Genomic DNA, 23,139 nt, shown 5'->3' on the forward strand with positions numbered 1-23,139 from the left:
AAGTCACCAGGCCACGTTCCTGATGTCAGTTTGCAGGAGGCACTTGGCACTGTCAAACCAGCCACTGGTGCCTGTGGGGGCCCCTTGCATCTGGGAGGTATCCTGATCCGTTCGGAATTTCAGCAGGCAGCCGGCCACTCCGGGCCACCGGGCCCAGGACACGAGCCATAGCCTTTCCCCTGGGAAACAAAAGTCACCATGCCAGGTTCCTGATGTCAGTTTGCAGGAGGCACTTGGCACTGTCAAACCAACCACAGTTGCCTGTGGGGGCCCCTTGCATCTGGGAGGTATCCTGATCCGTTCGGAATTTCAGCAGGCAGCCGGCCACTCCGGGCCACCGGGCCCAGGACACGAGCCATAGCCTTTCCCCTGGGAAACAAAAGTCACCATGCCAGGTTCCTGATGTCAGTTTGCAGAAGGCGCTTGGCACTGTCAAACCAACCACAGCTGCCTGTGGGGGCCCCTTGCATCTGGGAGACATCCTGATCTGTTCGGAATTTCAGCAGGCAGCCGGCCACTCCATGCCACCGGGCACTGGACATGAATCATGGCGTTTCCCCTAAGAAACAAAAGTCAGCAGGCCAGGTTCCTGATGTCAGTTTGCAGGAGGCACTTGGCACTGTCAAACCAGCCACAGGTGCCTGTGGGGGCGCCTTGCATCTGAGAGATATCCTGATGCGTGCAGAATTTCAGCAGGCATCTAGCCACTCCGGGCTACGGGGCTCAGAAGTGGAACGATGGCCTTGCCCCAGAGAAACAAAGTCACCAGGCCACGTTCCTGATGTCAGTTTGCAGGAGGCACTTGGCACTGTTAAACCAGCCGCAGGCGCCTGTGGTGGTACCTTTGGTCTGGGAGGCATCCTGATCCGTGCGGAATTTCAACAGACAGCCGGTCAATCCGGGCCACCCGGCCCTGGACTTGAACCATGGCCTTTCCCCAGAGAAACAAAAGTCACCAGGCCAGGTTCCTGATGTCAGTTTGCAGGAGGCACTTGGCACTGTCAATCCAACCACAGTTGCCTGTGGGGGCCCCTTGCATCTGGGAGGTATCCTGATCCGTTCGGAATTTCAGCAGGCAGCCGGCCACTCCGGGCCACCAGGCCCAGGACACGAGCCATAGCCTTTCCCCTGGGAAACAAAAGTCACCATGCCAGGTTCCTGATGTCAGTTTGCAGGAGGCACTTGGCACTGTCAAACCAGCCACTGGTGCCTGTGGGGGCCCCTTGCATCTGGGAGGTATCCTGATCCGTTCGGAATTTCAGCAGGCAGCCGGCCACTCCGGGCCACCGGGCCCAGGACACGAGCCATAGCCTTTCCCCTGGGAAACAAAAGTCACCAGGCCAGGTTCCTGATGTCAGTTTGCAGAAGGCGCTTGGCACTGTCAAACCAACCACAGCTGCCTGTGGGGGCCCCTTGCATCTGGGAGACATCCTGATCTGTTCGGAATTTCAGCAGGCAGCCGGCCACTCCATGCCACCGGGCACTGGACATGAATCATGGCGTTTCCCCAGAGAAACAAAAGTCAGCAGGCCAGGTTCCTGATGTCAGTTTGCAGGAGGCACTTGGCACTGTCAAACCAGCCACAGGTGCCTGTGGGGGCGCCTTGCATCTGAGAGATATCCTGATCCGTGCAGAATTTCAGCAGGCATCTAGCCCCTCCGGGCTACGGGGCTCAGAAGTGGAACGATGGCCTTGCCCCAGAGAAACAAAGTCACCAGGCCACGTTCCTGATGTCAGTTTGCAGGAGGCACTTGGCACTGTTAAACCAGCCGCAGGCGCCTGTGGTGGTACCTTTGGTCTGGGAGGCATCCTGATCCGTGCGGAATTTCAACAGACAGCCGGTCAATCCGGGCCACCCGGCCCTGGACTTGAACCATGGCCTTTCCCCAGAGAAACAAAAGTCACCAGGCCAGGTTCCTGATGTCAGTTTGCAGGAGGCACTTGGCACTGTCAAACCAACCACAGTTGCCTGTGGGGGCCCCTTGCATCTGGGAGGTATCCTGATCCGTTCGGAATTTCAGCAGGCAGCCGGCCACTCCGGGCCACCGGGCCCAGGACACGAGCCATAGCCTTTCCCCTGGGAAACAAAAGTCACCAGGCCAGGTTCCTGATGTCAGTTTGCAGAAGGCGCTTGGCACTGTCAAACCAACCACAGCTGCCTGTGGGGGCCCCTTGCATCTGGGAGACATCCTGATCTGTTCGGAATTTCAGCAGGCAGCCGGCCACTCCATGCCACCGGGCACTGGACATGAATCATGGCGTTTCCCCAGAGAAACAAAAGTCAGCAGGCCAGGTTCCTGATGTCAGTTTGCAGGAGGCACTTGGCACTGTCAAACCAGCCACAGGTGCCTGTGGGGGCGCCTTGCATCTGAGAGATATCCTGATCCGTGCAGAATTTCAGCAGGCATCTAGCCACTCCGGGCTACGGGGCTCAGAAGTGGAACGATGGCCTTGCCCCAGAGAAACAAAGTCACCAGGCCACGTTCCTGATGTCAGTTTGCAGGAGGCACTTGGCACTGTCAAAACAGCCACAGGCGCCTGTGGTGGTACCTTTGGTCTGGGAGGCATCCTGATCCGTGCGGAATTTCAACAGACAGCCGGTCAATCCGGGCCACCCGGCCCTGGACTTGAACCATGGCCTTTCCCCAGAGAAACAAAAGTCACCAGGCCAGGTTCCTGATGTCAGTTTGCAGGAGGCACTTGGCACTGTCAAACCAACCACAGTTGCCTGTGGGGGCCCCTTGCATCTGGGAGGTATCCTGATCCGTTCGGAATTTCAGCAGGCAGCCGGCCACTCCGGGCCACCAGGCCCAGGACACGAGCCATAGCCTTTCCCCTGGGAAACAAAAGTCACCATGCCAGGTTCCTGATGTCAGTTTGCAGAAGGCGCTTGGCACTGTCAAACCAACCACAGTTGCCTGTGGGGGCCCCTTGCATCTGGGAGACATCCTGATCTGTTCGGAATTTCAGCAGGCAGCCGGCCACTCCATGCCACCGGGCACTGGACATGAATCATGGCGTTTCCCCAGAGAAACAAAAGTCAGCAGGCCAGGTTCCTGATGTCAGTTTGCAGGAGGCACTTGGCACTGTCAAACCAGCCACAGGTGCCTGTGGGGCCGCCTTGCATCTGAGAGATATCCTGATCCGTGCAGAATTTCGGCAGGCATCTAGCCACTCCGGGCTACGGGGCTCAGAAGTGGAACGATGGCCTTGCCCCAGAGAAACAAAGTCACCAGGCCACGTTCCTGATGTCAGTTTGCAGGAGGCACTTGGCACTGTCAAACCAGCCACTGGTGCCTGTGGGGGCCCCTTGCATCTGGGAGGTATCCTGATCCGTTCGGAATTTCAGCAGGCAGCCGGCCACTCCGGGCCACCGGGCCCAGGACACGAGCCATAGCCTTTCCCCTGGGAAACAAAAGTCACCATGCCAGGTTCCTGATGTCAGTTTGCAGGAGGCACTTGGCACTGTCAAACCAACCACAGTTGCCTGTGGGGGCCCCTTGCATCTGGGAGGTATCCTGATCCGTTCGGAATTTCAGCAGGCAGCCGGCCACTCCGGGCCACCGGGCCCAGGACACGAGCCATAGCCTTTCCCCTGGGAAACAAAAGTCACCATGCCAGGTTCCTGATGTCAGTTTGCAGAAGGCGCTTGGCACTGTCAAACCAACCACAGCTGCCTGTGGGGGCCCCTTGCATCTGGGAGACATCCTGATCTGTTCGGAATTTCAGCAGGCAGCCGGCCACTCCATGCCACCGGGCACTGGACATGAATCATGGCGTTTCCCCAGAGAAACAAAAGTCAGCAGGCCAGGTTCCTGATGTCAGTTTGCAGGAGGCACTTGGCACTGTCAAACCAGCCACAGGTGCCTGTGGGGGCGCCTTGCATCTGAGAGATATCCTGATCCGTGCAGAATTTCAGCAGGCATCTAGCCACTCCGGGCTACGGGGCTCAGAAGTGGAACGATGGCCTTGCCCCAGAGAAACAAAGTCACCAGGCCACGTTCCTGATGTCAGTTTGCAGGAGGCACTTGGCACTGTTAAACCAGCCGCAGGCGCCTGTGGTGGTACCTTTGGTCTGGGAGGCATCCTGATCCGTGCGGAATTTCAACAGACAGCCGGTCAATCCGGGCCACCCGGCCCTGGACTTGAACCATAGCCTTTCCCCTGGGAAACAAAAGTCACCATGCCAGGTTCCTGATGTCAGTTTGCAGAAGGCGCTTGGCACTGTCAAACCAACCACAGTTGCCTGTGGGGGCCCCTTGCATCTGGGAGACATCCTGATCTGTTCGGAATTTCAGCAGGCAGCCGGCCACTCCATGCCACCGGGCACTGGACATGAATCATGGCGTTTCCCCAGAGAAACAAAAGTCAGCAGGCCAGGTTCCTGATGTCAGTTTGCAGGAGGCACTTGGCACTGTCAAACCAGCCACAGGTGCCTGTGGGGCCGCCTTGCATCTGAGAGATATCCTGATCCGTGCAGAATTTCAGCAGGCATCTAGCCACTCCGGGCTACGGGGCTCAGAAGTGGAACGATGGCCTTGCCCCAGAGAAACAAAGTCACCAGGCCAGGTTCCTGATGTCAGTTTGCACGAGGCACTTGGCACTGTCAAACCAGCCACAGGTGCCTGTGGGGGCCCCTTGCATCTGGGAGGTATCCTGATCCGTTCGGAATTTCAGCAGGCAGCCGGCCACTCCGGGCCACCAGGCCCAGGACACGAGCCATAGCCTTTCCCCTGGGAAACAAAAGTCACCATGCCAGGTTCCTGATGTCAGTTTTCAGGAGGCGCTTGGCACTGTCAAACCAACCACAGTTGCCTGTGGGGGCCCCTTGCATCTGGGAGACATCCTGATCCGTTCGGAATTTCAGCAGGCAGCCAGCCACTCCATGCCACCGGGCACTGGACATGAATCATTGCGTTTCCCCAGAGAAACAAAAGTCAGCAGGCCAGGTTCCTGATGTCAGTTTGCAGGAGGCACTTGGCACTGTCAAACCAGCCACAGGTGCCTGTGGGGGCGCCTTGCATCTGGGAGCTATCCTGATCCGTTCGGAATTTCAGCAGGCAGCCGGCCACTCCGGGCCACCGGGCCCAGGACACGAGCCATAGCCTTTCCCCAGAGAAACAAAAGTCAGCAGGCCAGGTTCCTGATGTCAGTTTGCAGGAGGCACTTGGCACTGTCAAACCAGCCACAGTTGCCTGTGGGGGCCCCTTGCATCTTGCATCCTTGTGGTATCCTCATCCGTGCGGAATTTCAGCAGGCAGCCGGGCACTCCGGGCCACCGGGCACTGGACACGAACGATGGCCTTTCCCCAGAGAAACAAAAGTCACCAGGCCAGGTTCCTGATGTCAGTTTGCAGGAGGCACTTGGCACTGTCAAACCAGCCACAGTTGCCTGTGCGAGCACCTTGCATCTAGGCGGTATACTGATCCGTTCGGAATTTCCGCAGGCATCCGGCCACTCCGGTCCATCGTGCCCTGGATAAAAACGATGGCCTTTCCCCTGAGAAACAAAAGTCACCAGGCCAGGTTCCTGATGTCAGTTTGCAGGAGGCACTTGGCACTGTCAAACCAGCCAAAGGTGCCTGTGGGGGCATCTTGCATCCTTGTGGTATCCTGATCCGTGCGGAATTTCAGCAGGCAGCCGGCCACTCCAGGCCACGGGGCACTTGACACGAAACATGGCCATTCCCCAGAGAAACAAAAGTCACCAGGCCAGGTTCCTGATGTCAGTTTGCAGGAGGCACTTGGCACTGTCAAACCAGCCACAGGCGCCTGTGGTGGTACCTTTGGTCTGGGAGGCATCCTGATCCGTGCGGAATTTCAGCAGACAGCCGGTCAATCCGGGCCACCCGGCCCTGGACTTGAACCATGGCCTTTCCCCAGAGAAACAAAAGTCACCAGGCCAGGTTCCTGATGTCAGTTTGCAAGAGGCACTTGGCACTGTCAAACCAACCACAGCTGCCTGTGGGGGCCCCCTGCATCTGGGAGGTATCCTGATCCGTTCGGAATTTCAGCAGGCAGCCAGCCACTCCATGCCACCGGGCACTGGACATGAATCATGGCGTTTCCCCAGAGAAACAAAAGTCACCAGGCCAGGTTCCTGATGTCAGTTTGCAGGAGGCACTTGGCACTGTCAAACCAGCCACAGGTGCCTGTGGGCGCGCCTTGCATCTGAGAGATATCCTGATCCGTGCAGAATTTCAGCAGGCATCTAGCCACTCCGGGCTACGGGGCTCAGAAGTGGAACGATGGCCTTGCCCCAGAGAAACAAAGTCACCAGGCCAGGTTCCTGATGTCAGTTTGCAGGAGGCACTTGGCACTGTCAAACCAGCCACTGTTGCCTGTGGGGGCACCTTGCAACTCGGAGGTATCCTAAATCGTGAGGAATTTCAGCAGGCGACCGGCCACTACTGGCCACTAGGCCCTGGACACATACCATGGCATTTCCCCTAAGAAGCAAAAGGCACCAGGCCAGGTTCCTGATGTCAGTTTGCAGGAGGCACTTGGCACTCTCAAACCAGCCACAGTTGCCTATAGTGGTACTTTCGGTCAGGGAGGCATTGTGGTCCATGCGGAATTTCAGCAGGCAGGCGGCCACTCTGGGCCACCGGGGCCTGGACATGAACCATGGCCTTTCCCCAGAGAAACAAAAGTCACCAGGCCAGGTTCCTGATGTCAGTTTGCAGGAGGCACTTGGCACTGTCAAACCAACCACAGGCGCCTGTGGTGGTACCTTTGGTCTGGGAGGCATCCTCATCCGTGCGGAATTTCAACAGCCGGTCAATCCGGGCCACCGGGCCCAGGACACGAGCCATAGACTTTCCCCTGGGAAACAAAAGTCAGCATGCCAGGTTCCTGATGTCAGTTTGCAGGAGGCACTTGGCACTGTCAAACCAGCCACTGTTGCCTGTGGGGGCACCTTGCATCTGGGAGCTATCCTCAACCGGGAGGAATTTCAGCAGGCAACCGGCCACTCCAGGCTGCCGTGCACTGGACACGAACGATGGCCTTTCCCCAGAGAAACAACACTCCCCCGGCCAGGTTGCTGATGTCAGTTTGCAGGAAGCACTTGGCACTGTCAAACCAGCCACAGTTGCCTGTGCGGGCTCCTTTCATCTGGGAGGTATCCTCAACCGTGAGGAATTTCAGCTGGCGGCCGGCCACTACTCGCCACCAAGCCCTGCACAGGAACCATGGCCTTTCCCCAGAGAAACAAAAGTCACCAGGCCAGGTTCCTGATGTCAGTTTGCAGGAGGCACTTGGCACTGTCAAACCAGACACAGGTGCCTGTGGGGGCATCTTGCATCCTTGTGGTATCCTCATCCGTTTGGAATTTCAGAAGGCAGCCGGCCACTCCATGCCACCGGGCACTGGACACGAACGATGGCCTTTCCCCAGAGAAACAAAAGTCACCAGGCCAGGTTCCTGATGTCAGTTTGCAGGAGGCACTTGGCACTGTCTAACCAGCCACAGTTGCCTGTGCGGGCACCTTGCATCTAGGCAGTATACTGATCCGTTCGGAATTTCCGCAGGCATCCGGCCACTCCGGTCCACCGTGCCCTGGATAACAACGATGGCCTTTCCCCAGAGAAACAAAACTCAGCCGGCCAGGTTGCTGATGTCAGTTTGCAGGAGGCACTTGGCACTGTCAAACCAGCCACAGGTGCCTGTGGGGGCCCCTTGCATCCTTGTGGTAACCTCATCAGTGCGGAATTTCAGCAGGCAGCCGGCCACTCCAGGCCACGGTGCACTTGACACGAACCATGGCGTTTCCCCAGAGAAACAAAAGGCACCAGGCCAGGTTCCTGATGTCAGTTTGCAGGAGGCACGTGGCACTGTCAAACCAGCCACAGTTGCCTGTGGGGCCTCCTTTCATCTGGGAGATATCCTGATCCGTCCGGAATTGCAGCAGGCAGCCTGCCAATCCGGGCCACCCCGCCCTGGCTAGGAACGATGGCCTTTCCCCAGAGAAACAAAAGTCACCATGCCAGGTTCCTGATGTCAGTTTGCAGAAGGCGCTTGGCACTGTCAAACCAACCACAGTTGCCTGTGGGGGCCCCTTGCATCTGGGAGGCATCCTGATCCGTTCGGAATTTCAGCAGGCAGCCGGCCACTCCATGTCACCGGGCACTGGACATGAATCATGGCGTTTCCCCAGAGAAACAAAAGTCACCAGGCCAGGTTCCTGATGTCAGTTTGCAGGAGGCACTTGGCACTGTCAAACCAGCCACTGTTGCCTGTGGGGGCACCTTGCAACTCGGAGGTATCCTAAATCGTGAGGAATTTCAGCAGGCGACCGGCCACTACTGGCCACTAGGCCCTGGACACATACCATGGCATTTCCCCTAAGAAGCAAAAGGCACCAGGCCAGGTTCCTGATGTCAGTTTGCAGGAGGCACTTGGCACTCTCAAACCAGCCACAGTTGCCTATAGTGGTACTTTCGGTCAGGGAGGCATTGTGGTCCATGCGGAATTTCAGCAGGCAGGCGGCCACTCTGGGCCACCGGGGCCTGGACATGAACCATGGCCTTTCCCCAGAGAAACAAAAGTCACCAGGCCAGGTTCCTGATGTCAGTTTGCAGGAGGCACTTGGCACTGTCAAACCAACCACAGGCGCCTGTGGTGGTACCTTTGGTCTGGGAGGCATCCTCATCCGTGCGGAATTTCAACAGCCGGTCAATCCGGGCCACCGGGCCCAGGACACGAGCCATAGACTTTCCCCTGGGAAACAAAAGTCAGCATGCCAGGTTCCTGATGTCAGTTTGCAGGAGGCACTTGGCACTGTCAAACCAGCCACTGTTGCCTGTGGGGGCACCTTGCATCTGGGAGCTATCCTCAACCGGGAGGAATTTCAGCAGGCAACCGGCCACTCCAGGCTGCCGTGCACTGGACACGAACGATGGCCTTTCCCCAGAGAAACAACACTCCCCCGGCCAGGTTGCTGATGTCAGTTTGCAGGAAGCACTTGGCACTGTCAAACCAGCCACAGTTGCCTGTGCGGGCTCCTTTCATCTGGGAGGTATCCTCAACCGTGAGGAATTTCAGCTGGCGGCCGGCCACTACTCGCCACCAAGCCCTGCACAGGAACCATGGCCTTTCCCCAGAGAAACAAAAGTCACCAGGCCAGGTTCCTGATGTCAGTTTGCAGGAGGCACTTGGCACTGTCAAACCAGACACAGGTGCCTGTGGGGGCATCTTGCATCCTTGTGGTATCCTCATCCGTTTGGAATTTCAGAAGGCAGCCGGCCACTCCATGCCACCGGGCACTGGACACGAACGATGGCCTTTCCCCAGAGAAACAAAAGTCACCAGGCCAGGTTCCTGATGTCAGTTTGCAGGAGGCACTTGGCACTGTCTAACCAGCCACAGTTGCCTGTGCGGGCACCTTGCATCTAGGCAGTATACTGATCCGTTCGGAATTTCCGCAGGCATCCGGCCACTCCGGTCCACCGTGCCCTGGATAACAACGATGGCCTTTCCCCAGAGAAACAAAACTCAGCCGGCCAGGTTGCTGATGTCAGTTTGCAGGAGGCACTTGGCACTGTCAAACCAGCCACAGGTGCCTGTGGGGGCCCCTTGCATCCTTGTGGTAACCTCATCAGTGCGGAATTTCAGCAGGCAGCCGGCCACTCCAGGCCACGGTGCACTTGACACGAACCATGGCGTTTCCCCAGAGAAACAAAAGGCACCAGGCCAGGTTCCTGATGTCAGTTTGCAGGAGGCACGTGGCACTGTCAAACCAGCCACAGTTGCCTGTGGGGCCTCCTTTCATCTGGGAGATATCCTGATCCGTCCGGAATTGCAGCAGGCAGCCTGCCAATCCGGGCCACCCCGCCCTGGCTAGGAACGATGGCCTTTCCCCAGAGAAACAAAAGTCACCATGCCAGGTTCCTGATGTCAGTTTGCAGAAGGCGCTTGGCACTGTCAAACCAACCACAGTTGCCTGTGGGGGCCCCTTGCATCTGGGAGGCATCCTGATCCGTTCGGAATTTCAGCAGGCAGCCGGCCACTCCATGTCACCGGGCACTGGACATGAATCATGGCGTTTCCCCAGAGAAACAAAAGTCACCAGGACAGGTTCCTGATGTCAGTTTGCAGGAGGCACTTGGCACTGTCAAACCAGCCACTGTTGCCTGTGGGGGCACCTTGCAACTCGGAGGTATCCTAAATCGTGAGGAATTTCAGCAGGCGACCGGCCACTACTGGCCACTAGGCCCTGGACACATACCATGGCATTTCCCCTAAGAAGCAAAAGGCACCAGGCCAGGTTCCTGATGTCAGTTTGCAGGAGGCACTTGGCACTCTCAAACCAGCCACAGTTGCCTATAGTGGTACTTTCGGTCAGGGAGGCATTGTGGTCCATGTGGAATTTCAGCAGGCAGGCGGCCACTCTGGGCCACCGGGGCCTGGACATGAACCATGGCCTTTCCCCAGTGAAACAAAAGTCACCAGGCCAGGTTCCTGATGTCAGTTTGCAGGAGGCACTTGGCACTGTCAAACCAGCCACAGGCGCCTGTGGTGGTACCTTTGGTCTGGGAGGCATCCTCATCCGTGCGGAATTTCAACAGACAGCCGGCCAATCCGGGCCACCCGGCCCTGGACTTGAACCATGGCCTTTTCACAGAGAAACAAAAGTCACCAGGCCAGGTTGCTGATGTCAGTTTGCAGGAGGCACTTGGCACTGTCAAACCAGCCACAGGTGCCTGTGGGGGCCCCTTGCATCTGGGAGGTATCCTGATCCGTTCGGAATTTCCGCAGGCAGCCGGCCACTCCGGGCCACCGGGCCCAGGACACGAGCCATAGCCTTTCCCCTGGGAAACAAAAGTCAGCAGGCCAGGTTCCTGATGTCAGTTTGCAGGAGGCACTTGGCACTGTCAAACCAGCCACTGTTGCCTGTGGGGGCACCTTGCATCTCGGAGGTATCCTCAAACGTGAGGAATTTCAGCAGGCGACCGGCCACTACTGGCCACTAGGCCCTGGACACATACGATGGCCATTCCCCTGAGAAGCAAAAGTCACCAGGCCAGGTTCCTGATGTCAGTTTGCAGGAGGCACTTGGCACTGTCAAACCAGACACAATTGCCTGTGGGGGCATTTGCTTCTAGGTGGTATCCTCATCTGTGCGGAATTTCAGCAGGCAGCCGGCCACTCCTAGCCACCGGGCACTGGACATGAACCATGGCCTTTCCCCAGAGAAACAAAAGTCACCATGCCAGGTCACTGATGTCAGTTTGCAGGAGGCACTTGGCACTGTCAAACTACCAACAGTTGTCTGTGGGGGCAGCTTGCATCTGCGAGCTATCCTCAACCGGGAGGAATTTCAGCAGGCAACCGGCCACTCCAGGCCGCCGTGCACTGGACACGAACGATGGCCTTTCCCCAGAGAAACAAAACTCCCCCGGCCAGGTTGCTGATGTCAGTTTGCAGGAAGCACTTGGCACTGTCAAACCAGCCACAGTTGCCTGTGCGGGCTCCTTTCATCTGGGAGGTATCCTCAACCGTGAGGAATTTCAGCTGGCGGCCGGCCACTACTCGCCACCAAGCCCTGCACAGGAACCATGGCCTTTCCCCAGAGAAACAAAAGTCACCAGGCCAGGTTCCTGATGTCAGTTTGCAGGAGGCACTTGGCACTGTCAAACCAGACACAGGTGCCTGTGGGGGCATCTTGCATCCTTGTGGTATCCTCATCCGTTTGGAATTTCAGAAGGCAGCCGGCCACTCCATGCCACCGGGCCCTGGACACGAACGATGGCCTTTCCCCAGAGAAACAAAAGTCACCAGGCCAGGTTCCTGATGTCAGTTTGCAGGAGGCACTTGGCACTGTCTAACCAGCCACAGTTGCCTGTGCGGGCACCTTGCATCTAGGCGGTATACTGATCCGTTCGGAATTTCCGCAGGCATCCGGCCACTCCGGTCCACCGTGCCCTGGATAACAACGATGGCCTTTCCCCAGAGAAACAAAAGTCACCAGGCCAGGTTGCTGATGTCAGTTTGCAGGAGGCACTTGGCACTGTCAAACCAGCCACAGGTGCCTGTGGGGGCCCCTTGCATCCTTGTGGTAACCTCATCAGTGCGGAATTTCAGCAGGCAGCCGGCCACTCCAGGCCACGGTGCACTTGACACGAACCATGGCGTTTCCCCAGAGAAACAAAAGGCACCAGGCCAGGTTCCTGATGTCAGTTTGCAGGAGGCACGTGGCACTGTCAAACCAGCCACAGTTGCCTGTGGGGCCTCCTTTCATCTGGGAGATATCCTGATCCGTTCGGAATTGCAGCAGGCAGCCTGCCAATCCGGGCCACCCCGCCCTGGCTAGGAACGATGGCCTTTCCCCAGAGAAACAAAAGTCACCATGCCAGGTTCCTGATGTCAGTTTGCAGAAGGCGCTTGGCACTGTCAAACCAACCACAGTTGCCTGTGGGGGCCCCTTGCATCTGGGAGGCATCCTGATCCGTTCGGAATTTCAGCAGGCAGCCGGCCACTCCATGTCACCGGGCACTGGACATGAATCATGGCGTTTCCCCAGAGAAACAAAAGTCACCAGGACAGGTTCCTGATGTCAGTTTGCAGGAGGCACTTGGCACTGTCAAACCAGCCACTGTTGCCTGTGGGGGCACCTTGCAACTCGGAGGTATCCTAAATCGTGAGGAATTTCAGCAGGCGACCGGCCACTACTGGCCACTAGGCCCTGGACACATACCATGGCATTTCCCCTAAGAAGCAAAAGGCACCAGGCCAGGTTCCTGATGTCAGTTTGCAGGAGGCACTTGGCACTCTCAAACCAGCCACAGTTGCCTATAGTGGTACTTTCGGTCAGGGAGGCATTGTGGTCCATGTGGAATTTCAGCAGGCAGGCGGCCACTCTGGGCCACCGGGGCCTGGACATGAACCATGGCCTTTCCCCAGTGAAACAAAAGTCACCAGGCCAGGTTCCTGATGTCAGTTTGCAGGAGGCACTTGGCACTGTCAAACCAGCCACAGGCGCCTGTGGTGGTACCTTTGGTCTGGGAGGCATCCTCATCCGTGCGGAATTTCAACAGACAGCCGGCCAATCCGGGCCACCCGGCCCTGGACTTGAACCATGGCCTTTTCACAGAGAAACAAAAGTCACCAGGCCAGGTTGCTGATGTCAGTTTGCAGGAGGCACTTGGCACTGTCAAACCAGCCACAGGTGCCTGTGGGGGCCCCTTGCATCTGGGAGGTATCCTGATCCGTTCGGAATTTCCGCAGGCAGCCGGCCACTCCGGGCCACCGGGCCCAGGACACGAGCCATAGCCTTTCCCCTGGGAAACAAAAGTCAGCAGGCCAGGTTCCTGATGTCAGTTTGCAGGAGGCACTTGGCACTGTCAAACCAGCCACTGTTGCCTGTGGGGGCACCTTGCATCTCGGAGGTATCCTCAAACGTGAGGAATTTCAGCAGGCGACCGGCCACTACTGGCCACTAGGCCCTGGACACATACGATGGCCATTCCCCTGAGAAGCAAAAGTCACCAGGCCAGGTTCCTGATGTCAGTTTGCAGGAGGCACTTGGCACTGTCAAACCAGACACAATTGCCTGTGGGGGCATTTGCTTCTAGGTGGTATCCTCATCTGTGCGGAATTTCAGCAGGCAGCCGGCCACTCCTAGCCACCGGGCACTGGACATGAACCATGGCCTTTCCCCAGAGAAACAAAAGTCACCATGCCTGGTCACTGATGTCAGTTTGCAGGAGGCACTTGGCACTGTCAAACTACCAACAGTTGTCTGTGGGGGCAGCTTGCATCTGCGAGCTATCCTCAACCGGGAGGAATTTCAGCAGGCAACCGGCCACTCCAGGCCGCCGTGCACTGGACACGAACGATGGCCTTTCCCCAGAGAAACAAAACTCCCCCGGCCAGGTTGCTGATGTCAGTTTGCAGGAAGCACTTGGCACTGTCAAACCAGCCACAGTTGCCTGTGCGGGCTCCTTTCATCTGGGAGGTATCCTCAACCGTGAGGAATTTCAGCAGGCGGCCGGCCACTACTCGCCACCAAGCCCTGCACAGGAACCATGGCCTTTCCCCAGAGAAACAAAAGTCACCAGGCCAGGTTCCTGATGTCAGTTTGCAGGAGGCACTTGGCACTGTCAAACCAGCCACAGGTGCCTGTGGGGGCATCTTGCATCCTTGTGGTATCCTCATCCGTGCGGAATTTCAGAAGGCAGCCGGCCACTCCATGCCACCGGGCACTGGACACGAACGATGGCCTTTCCCCAGAGAAACAAAAGTCACCAGGCCAGGTTCCTGATGTCAGCTTGCAGGAGGCACTTGACACTGTCTAACCAGCCACAGTTGCCTGTGCGGGCACCTTGCATCTAGGCGGTATACTGATCCGTTCGGAATTTCCGCAGGCATCCGGCCACTCCGGTCCACCGTGCCCTGGATAACAACGATGGCCTTTCCCCAGAGAAACAAAACTCAGCCGGCCAGGTTGCTGATGTCAGTTTGCAGGAGGCACTTGGCACTGTCAAACCAGCCACAGGTGCCTGTGGGGGCCCCTTGCATCCTTGTGGTATCCTCATCCGTGCGGAATTTCAGCAGGCAGCCGGCCACTCCAGGCCACGGTGCACTTGACACGAACCATGGCGTTTCCCCTGAGAAACAAAAATCACCAGGCCAGGTTCCTGATGTCAGTTTGCAGGAGGCACTTGGCACTGTCAAACCAGCCACAGTTGCCTGTGGGGCCTGCTTTCATCTGGGAGATATCCTGATCCGTTCGGAATTGCAGCAGGCAGCCTGCCAATCCGGGCCACCCCGCCCTGGCTAGGAACGATGGCCTTTCCCCAGAGAAACAAAAGTCACCAGGCCAGGTTCCTGATGTCAGTTTGAAGGAGGCACTTGGCACAGTCAAACCAGCCACTGTTGCCTCTGGGGGCTCCTTTCATCTGGGTGGTATCATGATCCGTGCAGAATTTCAGCAGGCAGCCGGCCAATCCGGGCCACCGGGCCCAGGACACGAGCCATAGCCTTTCCCCTGGGAAACAAAAGTCACCATGCCAGGTTCCTGATGTCAGTTTGCAGGAGGCACTTGGCACTGTCAAACCAGCCACAGTTGCCTGTGGGGGCACCTTGCATCTGGGCGGCATCCTGATCCGTTCGGAATTTCAGCAGGCAGCCGGCCACTCCATGCCACCGGGCACTGGACATGAATCATGGCGTTTCCCCAGAGAAACAAAAGTCACCAGGCCAGGTTCCTGATGTCAGTTTGCAGGACGCACTTCGCACTGTCAAACCAGCCACTGTTGCCTGTGGGGGCACCTTGCATCTCGGAGGTATCCTCAATGGTGAGGAATTTCAGCACGCGACCCGCCACTACTGGCGACTAGGCCCTGGACAGGAACCATGGCCTTTCCCCTGGGAAACAAAAGTCACCAGGCCAGGTTCCTGATGTCAGTTTGCAGGAGCCACTTGGCACTGTCAAACCAGCCACACTTGCCTGTGGGGGCTCCTTTCATCTGGGTGGTATCATGATCCGTGCGGAATTTCAGCAGGCAGCCGGCCACTCCAGGAGACCGGGCCCTGGACATGAACCATGGCCATTCCCCTGAGAAACAAAACTCACCAGGCCAGGTTCCTGATGTCAGTTTGCAGGAAGCACTTGGCACTGTCAAACCAGCCACAGTTGCCTGTGGGGGCACCTTGCAACTAGGTGGTATCCTCAACCGTGAGGAATTTCAGCAGGCGGCCGACCTCTACTGGCCACCAGGCCCTGTACAGAAACCATGGCCATTCCCCAGAGAAACAAAAGTCACCAGGCCAGGTTCCTGATGTCAGTTTGCAGGAGGCACTTGGCACTGTCAAACCAGCCACAGGTGCATATAGTGGTACTTTCGGTCAGGAGGCATCCTGGTCCGTGCGGAATTTCAGCAGGCGGACGGCCACTCCGGGCCACCAGGCCCTGGACACGAACGATGGCCTTTCCCCAGAGAAAGAAAAGTTACCAGGCCAGGTTCCTGATGTCAGTTTGCAGGAGGCACTTGGCACTGTCTAACCAGCCACAGTTGCCTGTGCGGGCACCTTGCATCCAGGCGGTATACTGATCCGTGCAGAATTTCAGCAGGCATCCGGCCACTCCGGGCCACCGGGCCCTGGATAACAACGATGGCCATTCCCCTGAGAAACAAAACTCAGCCGGCCAGGTTGATGATGTCAGTTTGCAGGAGGCAATTGGCACTGTCAAACCAGCCACAGGTGCCTGTGGGGGCACCTTGCATCTGGGAGGTATCCTGATCCGTGCAGAATTTCAGCAGGCAGCCGGCCACTCCAGGCCACCGGGCACTTGACAAGACCCATGGCCTTTCCCCAGAGAAACAAAAGTCACCAGGCCAGGTTCCTGATGTCAGTTAGCAGGAGGCACTTGGCACTGTCAAACCAGCCACAGGCGCCTGTGGTGGTACCTTTGGTCTGGGAGGCATCCTGATCCGTGCGGAATTTCAACAGACAGCCGGCCAATCCGGGCCACCGGGCCCTGGACTTGAACCATGGCCTTTCCCCAGAGAAACAAAAGTCACCAGGCCTAGTTCCTGATGTCAGTTTGCAGGACGCACTTGGCACTGTCAAACAAGCCACCGTTGCCTCTGCTGGCATCTTGCGTCTTGGAGGCACCCTGGGACATTCGGAATATCAGAATAAGCCGGCCGTTGCGTGCCAGCTGGCCCCGGACTTGAGCCATGGCCTTTCCCCAGAGAAGCAAAACTCACCCGGCCAAGTTCCTGATGTCAGTTTGCAAGAGGCACTTGACACTGTCCAACCAGCCACACTTGCCTCTGGTGGTGCCTTGCTTCTGGCAGGTCTCCTGAGATGTTCGGAATTTTCAGGAGCACCCTGCAGCTACGGTCCACCAGAACCCGCCCAGGAACTCTGGCCATTCCCCAGAGAAACAAAACTCACCAGGCAAAATCCTGTTGTCTGTTTGCAGGAGGCACTTTTCACTGTAAAAATCAGCCACAGTTACATTTTCTGGCAGCTTGCATCTGGGAGGCATCCTGCGATGTTCGGAATTTTGGTAGTCAGTCAACCACTCTGGGCCACTGTCACCTGCAAACGAACACTGGGCCTTTTGCCTGGGAAACGAATCTGACCAGGCCATGTTCCTGATGTCAGTTTGCAGCAGGCACTTGGCACTGTCAAACCAGCCACAGTTGCTCATGTTGGTACCTTCGTCTGGGAGGCATCATGCGACATTCGGAATTTCTGGAGGCAGCTGGCCATCCTGCGCCATTGGCACCTTGCATAAAACAGTGGACCTTTTGGCTGGGGAACAAAACTGATCAGCCATGGTTCTTGATGTCCGTTTGCAGGAGGCACGTGACACTGTCAATCCAGCCACAGTTGCCTCTGGTGGCACCTTGCGTCTGAGATGCATCCTGCCACCTTTGGAATTTCAGCAGGCAGTTGTCCATTCCATGCCCCTTGCCCCTCAACATGAACCCTGACCCTTTTCCCTGGGAAACAAAACTCACCAGGCCAGGTACCTGATGTCAGTTTACAGGAGGCACTTGGAACTTTCAAACCAGCCACCGTTGCTGATGGTGGCACATTGGGTCTGGGTGGCATCCTGCGACCTTTGGAATTTCAGCAGGCATCCAGCCTGTCTGGGCCACTGGTGACTGGGCCCAAATGCTGGCCCTTTTCCCTGGGAAATAAAACTCATCAGCCCAGTTTCCTGATAGTTCGCAGGAGGCACGTGTTACTGTCATACCAGCCAGACTTGCTGATCTTTGCACTTTGTGTCCTGGCGGCATCCTGCTACCTTTGGAATTTCAGCAGGCAGCAGGCCACTCCCTTCCACTGGCCGTTTTACACAACTGCTGGCCCTTTTAACTGGGAAACAAAACTTACCAGTCCAGGTTCCTGATGTCAATTTGCAGGAGACACTTGGCACTGTCAAACCATCCATGTAGTATTGCATTTTATTTAAATGGTATTCTCTGTCTCACCCCTCCAAAAGTTATTGTCTATCCCAAGCCTGTGGTCCTGTCCTGGAGCATCCCGTATCTGTAATCCCATTGGCACAAGTCTCATTCCGTGCCCACTTTCAATCTGCCTTAGAAACCGTGCGAGTGAGACTGGTTGCTCTCTTATCCTTTCCTCCCTCTTCGCCTTCCTACCCTGTTGGCCCTTCCCTCCCCTAGGCTCCCCCTCCTTCCCCCTCCCCCTTCCCCCTTTTTCCCTCAGAAACCGTGCTGTTCCCGGGGATGGGGACCCCCAATAAACCCTCATTTAATCTGCACCCTCAGAATCCCTGTGGAATCTCCTTGCCTGCCTGCTGCGGCCAGTGCACTCACAGCCTAGGGGGCCCTACGGTAACCCCCCGGGGTGCCCCCTCCCAAAATGGACTGCAACACAGCCAAGGTTGCATTTGGTGGCAGCTGCATCTGGGAGGCATCCTGTGATCTTTGGAATTTCAGCAGGCAGCCATTCACTCCAGAACTCTTTCCCATGAACAGGGACGCGACCATTTTCCCTGGGAAAAAAAACTCATGTGCCTATGTTCCTGATGTCAGTTTACAGGAGGCACGTGGCACTGTCAAAGTGGCCACAGTGGCGTCTGGTGGCACATTGCGTATGGATACAGAGCCTTAGAATGTAAGTTCCACTCCCAGGCGTCATGCCACAGAAGCGCCACGAAGCGCCCCGCAACTGGCACCATAATCTCTGCGGAAGAGCCAAAATATTCAAAATTCTAAAAACACGCCAAAATATAACACCAGCCAGAAGTGATCCAAACATTCAAAAAACCCGCCAAAATATAGTAAAAACAAAGCTAAAGAAACCAAAATATTATAAACAACCTCTAAAATATCTTAAAACCCGCCAAAACTGATCAAAACATTCTGAAAATCGGCCAACATATTAGAAAACCAGCCAGAACTGATCAAACCAAAAAAAACCCTTGCCAAAAAATAACAAAAAAACATGAAAACCAACCAAAACCTTCAAAATACATGCCAAAATATTTTAAACTAGACAAAACAAATCAAAACATTCCAAAACCTGCAAAATAATATTAAAAAGAAATCAAAACCAACCAAAACATTCTGGAAAACCGACCAAAACATTATGAAAACCCGCAAAATCAAAATAAAAACGAATAAAAACCAACCAAAACATTCCAAAAACGCGACAAAATAGTTTAGAAGCCGCCAAAACTGATCAAAACATTCTAAAAAGATGCCAAAATACTAGAAAACCAGTCAGAAGTGATCAAAACATTCAATAACTTACCAAAACATAATCAAAACAAATGAAAGCAAACCACAACATTCCAAATACCCGCCAAAATATTTCAAAACCCGCCAAAAGGAATCCAAACATACCAAAACCTACCAACACAATAAAAACAACTCAAGAGAATACAAAACATTCTAAAACACCGCCAAAACATTCCGAAAACCTGCCAAAACATCATAAAAACAAATCAAAACCAACCAAAACATTCCAAAAACCCGACAAAATAGTTTAGAACCTGCCAAAACTGATCAAAACATTCTGAAAAGATGCCAAAATACTAGAAAACCAGTCAGAAGTGATCAAAACTTTCAAAAAACCCGCCAAAATATAGTAAAAACAAAGCTAAAGAAACCAAAATATTATAAACAACCTCTAAAATATCTTAAAACCCGCCAAAACTGATCAAAACATTCTGAAAATCGGCCAACATATTAGAAAACCAGCCAGAACTGATCAAACCAAAAAACACCCTTGCCAAAAAATAACAAAAAAACATGAAAACCAAGCAAAACCTTCAAAATACATGCCAAAATATTTTAAACTAGACAAAACAAATCAAAACATTCCAAATACCCGCCAAAATATTTTAAAACCCGCCAAAATCAATCCAAACATTCCAAAACCTGCCCACACAATAAAAACAACTCAAGAGAATACAAAACATTCTAAAACCCAACCAAAACATTCCGAAAACCCGCCAAAACATCATAAAAACAAATCAAAACCAACCAAAACACTCTGAAAACTCGCCAAAATAATTTAGACCCGCAAAACTGATCAAAACATTCTGAAAAGATGCCAAAACATTAGAAAACCAGCCAGAACTGATCACAACATTCAAAAAACGTGGCAAAACATCATAAAAACAAATCAAAACCAACCAAAACATTCCAAAAACCCGACAAAATATTCCGAAATCCTGCCAAAATATCATAAAAAGGAATCAAAACCAATCAAAACATTCCAAAAACCCGACAAAATAGTTTAGAACCTGCCAGAACTGATCAAAACATTCTGAAAAGATGCCAAAATACTAGAAAACCAGTCAGAAGTGATCAAAACATTCAATAACTTGCCAAAACATAATCAAAACAAATGAAAGCAAACCAAAACATTCCAAATACCCGCCAAAATATTTTAAAACCCGCCAAAACGAATCCAAACGTTCCACAACCGGCCAACACAATAAAAACAACACAAGAGAAAACAAAACATTCTAAAACACCACCAAAACATCCCGAAAACCCGCCAAAACATCATAAAAACAAATCAAAACCAATCGAAACATTACAAAAACCAGCTAAAATATCCCATAGGCGGAAAAACTTAATAAAAAAAAATTAAGGCAAAGAAAACATTCTTAAAAAACACCAAGTATTTCGAAACCCGTCATAAGTCACCAAATATTCTAAAACCCAGTCAAACAAAAATAAATACCCGCCAAAACATGACAAAGCCCACAAAAACTAATCGAAACACAAGAAAAACCCGACAACGTTTTAGAAAAACAAAACAAATCAAAACATTCTAAAAACCTAAAAAAAGATTTTTAAACTTGCCCAAATGAATCAAAACATTCTAAAACCCACCCATATCATATTAAAAACTAATCAAAATCAAAAAAACATTCTGAAAAGACATCAAAACATTACAGAAACCGGCGATAGAGTTGTAAAATCCCCAAAAACTGAACAAAATATTGGCAAAACCCGACAACACAGGAAAAAGCCCAGCAAAAATTATCCAAACACATCAAAATTTAATTGAGGACTATCTAAACAAATCCCGTGGGAAGCCATGATCTTGTAGCAGTTAGAAAGATGCGGACACAGTCCGGGTGTTGTGCGGCTTCACTCTTCGCTTCCTAGAAGGTGCCGCGCTCTCCGTCTTTCGGATGCGATCAAGCGGCTCTTCGCGCAGAGAGCACTGTGCCGGTCACTGTGCGCTCCGGAGCTCTCTTTCTGCCGAAAGACGCCTGGCAGCGGCACTTAACTTCGGACAGCTCCGTATCTCCGTTTTCTGCATTTCTTGTCTTCTGCGGCTCAGCAAAATGCTTTTCACTGTGTCTAGCAAGGAGAAACTGTGCCAGCACAGGATACGTCCCCGGACTTGTGTTCTCAATTCCCGAGTTCTCGGCATCTCAGAAACTAAAGGGAAGAGCAAGGTTATCTATGGTGGGCTGGGGCAGAACTAGAAGCAAGCAGAGCAAAGTTGTCCAAGAATGCCTTCCATTGGAATGCTAATGGCAATTGAAGAGGCAGGCGTGTGCTAAGCCATGAAATTCTAGCAGTTAGAAAGCTGCGGACACAGTCCGGGTGTTGTGCGGCTTCACTCTTCGCTTCCTAGAAGGTGCCGCGCTCTCCGTCTCTCGGATGCGATCAAGCGGCTCTTCGCGCAGAGAGCACTGTGCCGGTCACTGTGCGCTCCGGAGCTCTCTTTCTGCCGAAAGACGCCTGGCAGCGGCACTTAACTTCGGACAGCTCCGTATCTCCGTTTTCTGCATTTCTTGTGTTCTGCGGCTCAGCAAAATGCTTTTCACTGTGTCTAGCAAGGAGAAACTGTGCCAGCACAGGATACGTCCCCGGACTTGTGTTCTCAATTCCCTAGTTCTCGGCATCTCAGAAACTAAAGGGAAGAGCAAGGTTATCGATGGTGGGCTGGGGCAGAACTAGAAGCAAGCAGAGCAAAGTTGTCCAAGAATACCTTCCTTTCGGATGCTAATGGCAATTGAAGAGGCAGGCGTGTGCTAAGCCATGATCTTCTAGCAGTTATTAAGCTGCGGACACAGTCCGGGTGTTGTGCGGCTTCACTCTTCGCTTCCTAGAAGGTGCCGCGCTCTCCGTCTCTCGGATGCGATCAAGCGGCTCTTCGCGCAGAGAGCACTGTGCCGGTCACTGTGCGCTCCGGAGCTCTCTTTCTGCCGAAAGACGCCTGGCAGCGGCACTTAACTTCGGACAGCTCCGTATCTCCGTTTTCTGCATTTCTTGTCTTCTGCGGCTCAGCAAAATGCTTTTCCACTGTGTCTAGCAAGGAGAAACTGTGCCAGCACAGGATACGTCCACGGACTTGTGTTCTCAATTCCCGAGTTCTCGGCATCTCAGAAACTAAAGGGAAGAGCAAGGTTATCTATGGTGGGCTGGGGCAAAACTAGAAGCAAGCAGAGCAAAGTTGTCCAAGAATACCTTCCATTGGAATGCTAATGGCAATTGAAGAGGCAGGCGTGTGCTAAGCCATGAAATTCTAGCAGTTAGAAAGATGCGGACACAGTCCGGGTGTTGTGCGGCTTCATCCTTCGCATCCTAGAAGGTACCGCGCTCTCCGTCTCTCGGATGCGATCAAGCGGCTCTTCGCGCAGAGAGCACTGTGCCGGTCACTGTGCTCTCCGGAGCTCTCTTTCTGCCGAAAGACGCCTGGCAGCGGCACTTAACTTCGGACAGCTCCGTATCTCCGTTTTCCGCATTTCTTGTCTTCTGCGGCTCAGCAAAATGCTTTTCCACTGTGTCTAGCAAGGAGAAACTGTGCCAGCACAGGATACGTCCCCGGACTTGTGTTCTCAATTCCTTAGTTCTCGGCATCTCAGAAACTAAAGGGAAGAGCAAGGTTATCGATGGTGGGCTGGGGCAGAACTAGAAGCAAGCAGAGCAAAGTTGTCCAAGAATACCTTCCTTTCGGATGCTAATGGCAATTGAAGAGGCAGGCGTGTGCTAAGCCATGATCTTCTAGCAGTTATTAAGCTGCGGACACAGTCCGGGTGTTGTGCGGCTTCACTCTTCGCTTCCTAGAAGGTGCCGCGCTCTCCGTCTCTCGGATGCGATCAAGCGGCTCTTCGCGCAGAGAGCACTGTGCCGGTCACTGTGCGCTCCGGAGCTCTCTTTCTGCCAAAAGACGCCT

This window comes from Passer domesticus, chromosome 4 (assembly GCF_036417665.1).
Source record: "Passer domesticus isolate bPasDom1 chromosome 4, bPasDom1.hap1, whole genome shotgun sequence".
Lineage (NCBI taxonomy): Eukaryota > Metazoa > Chordata > Aves > Passeriformes > Passeridae > Passer > Passer domesticus.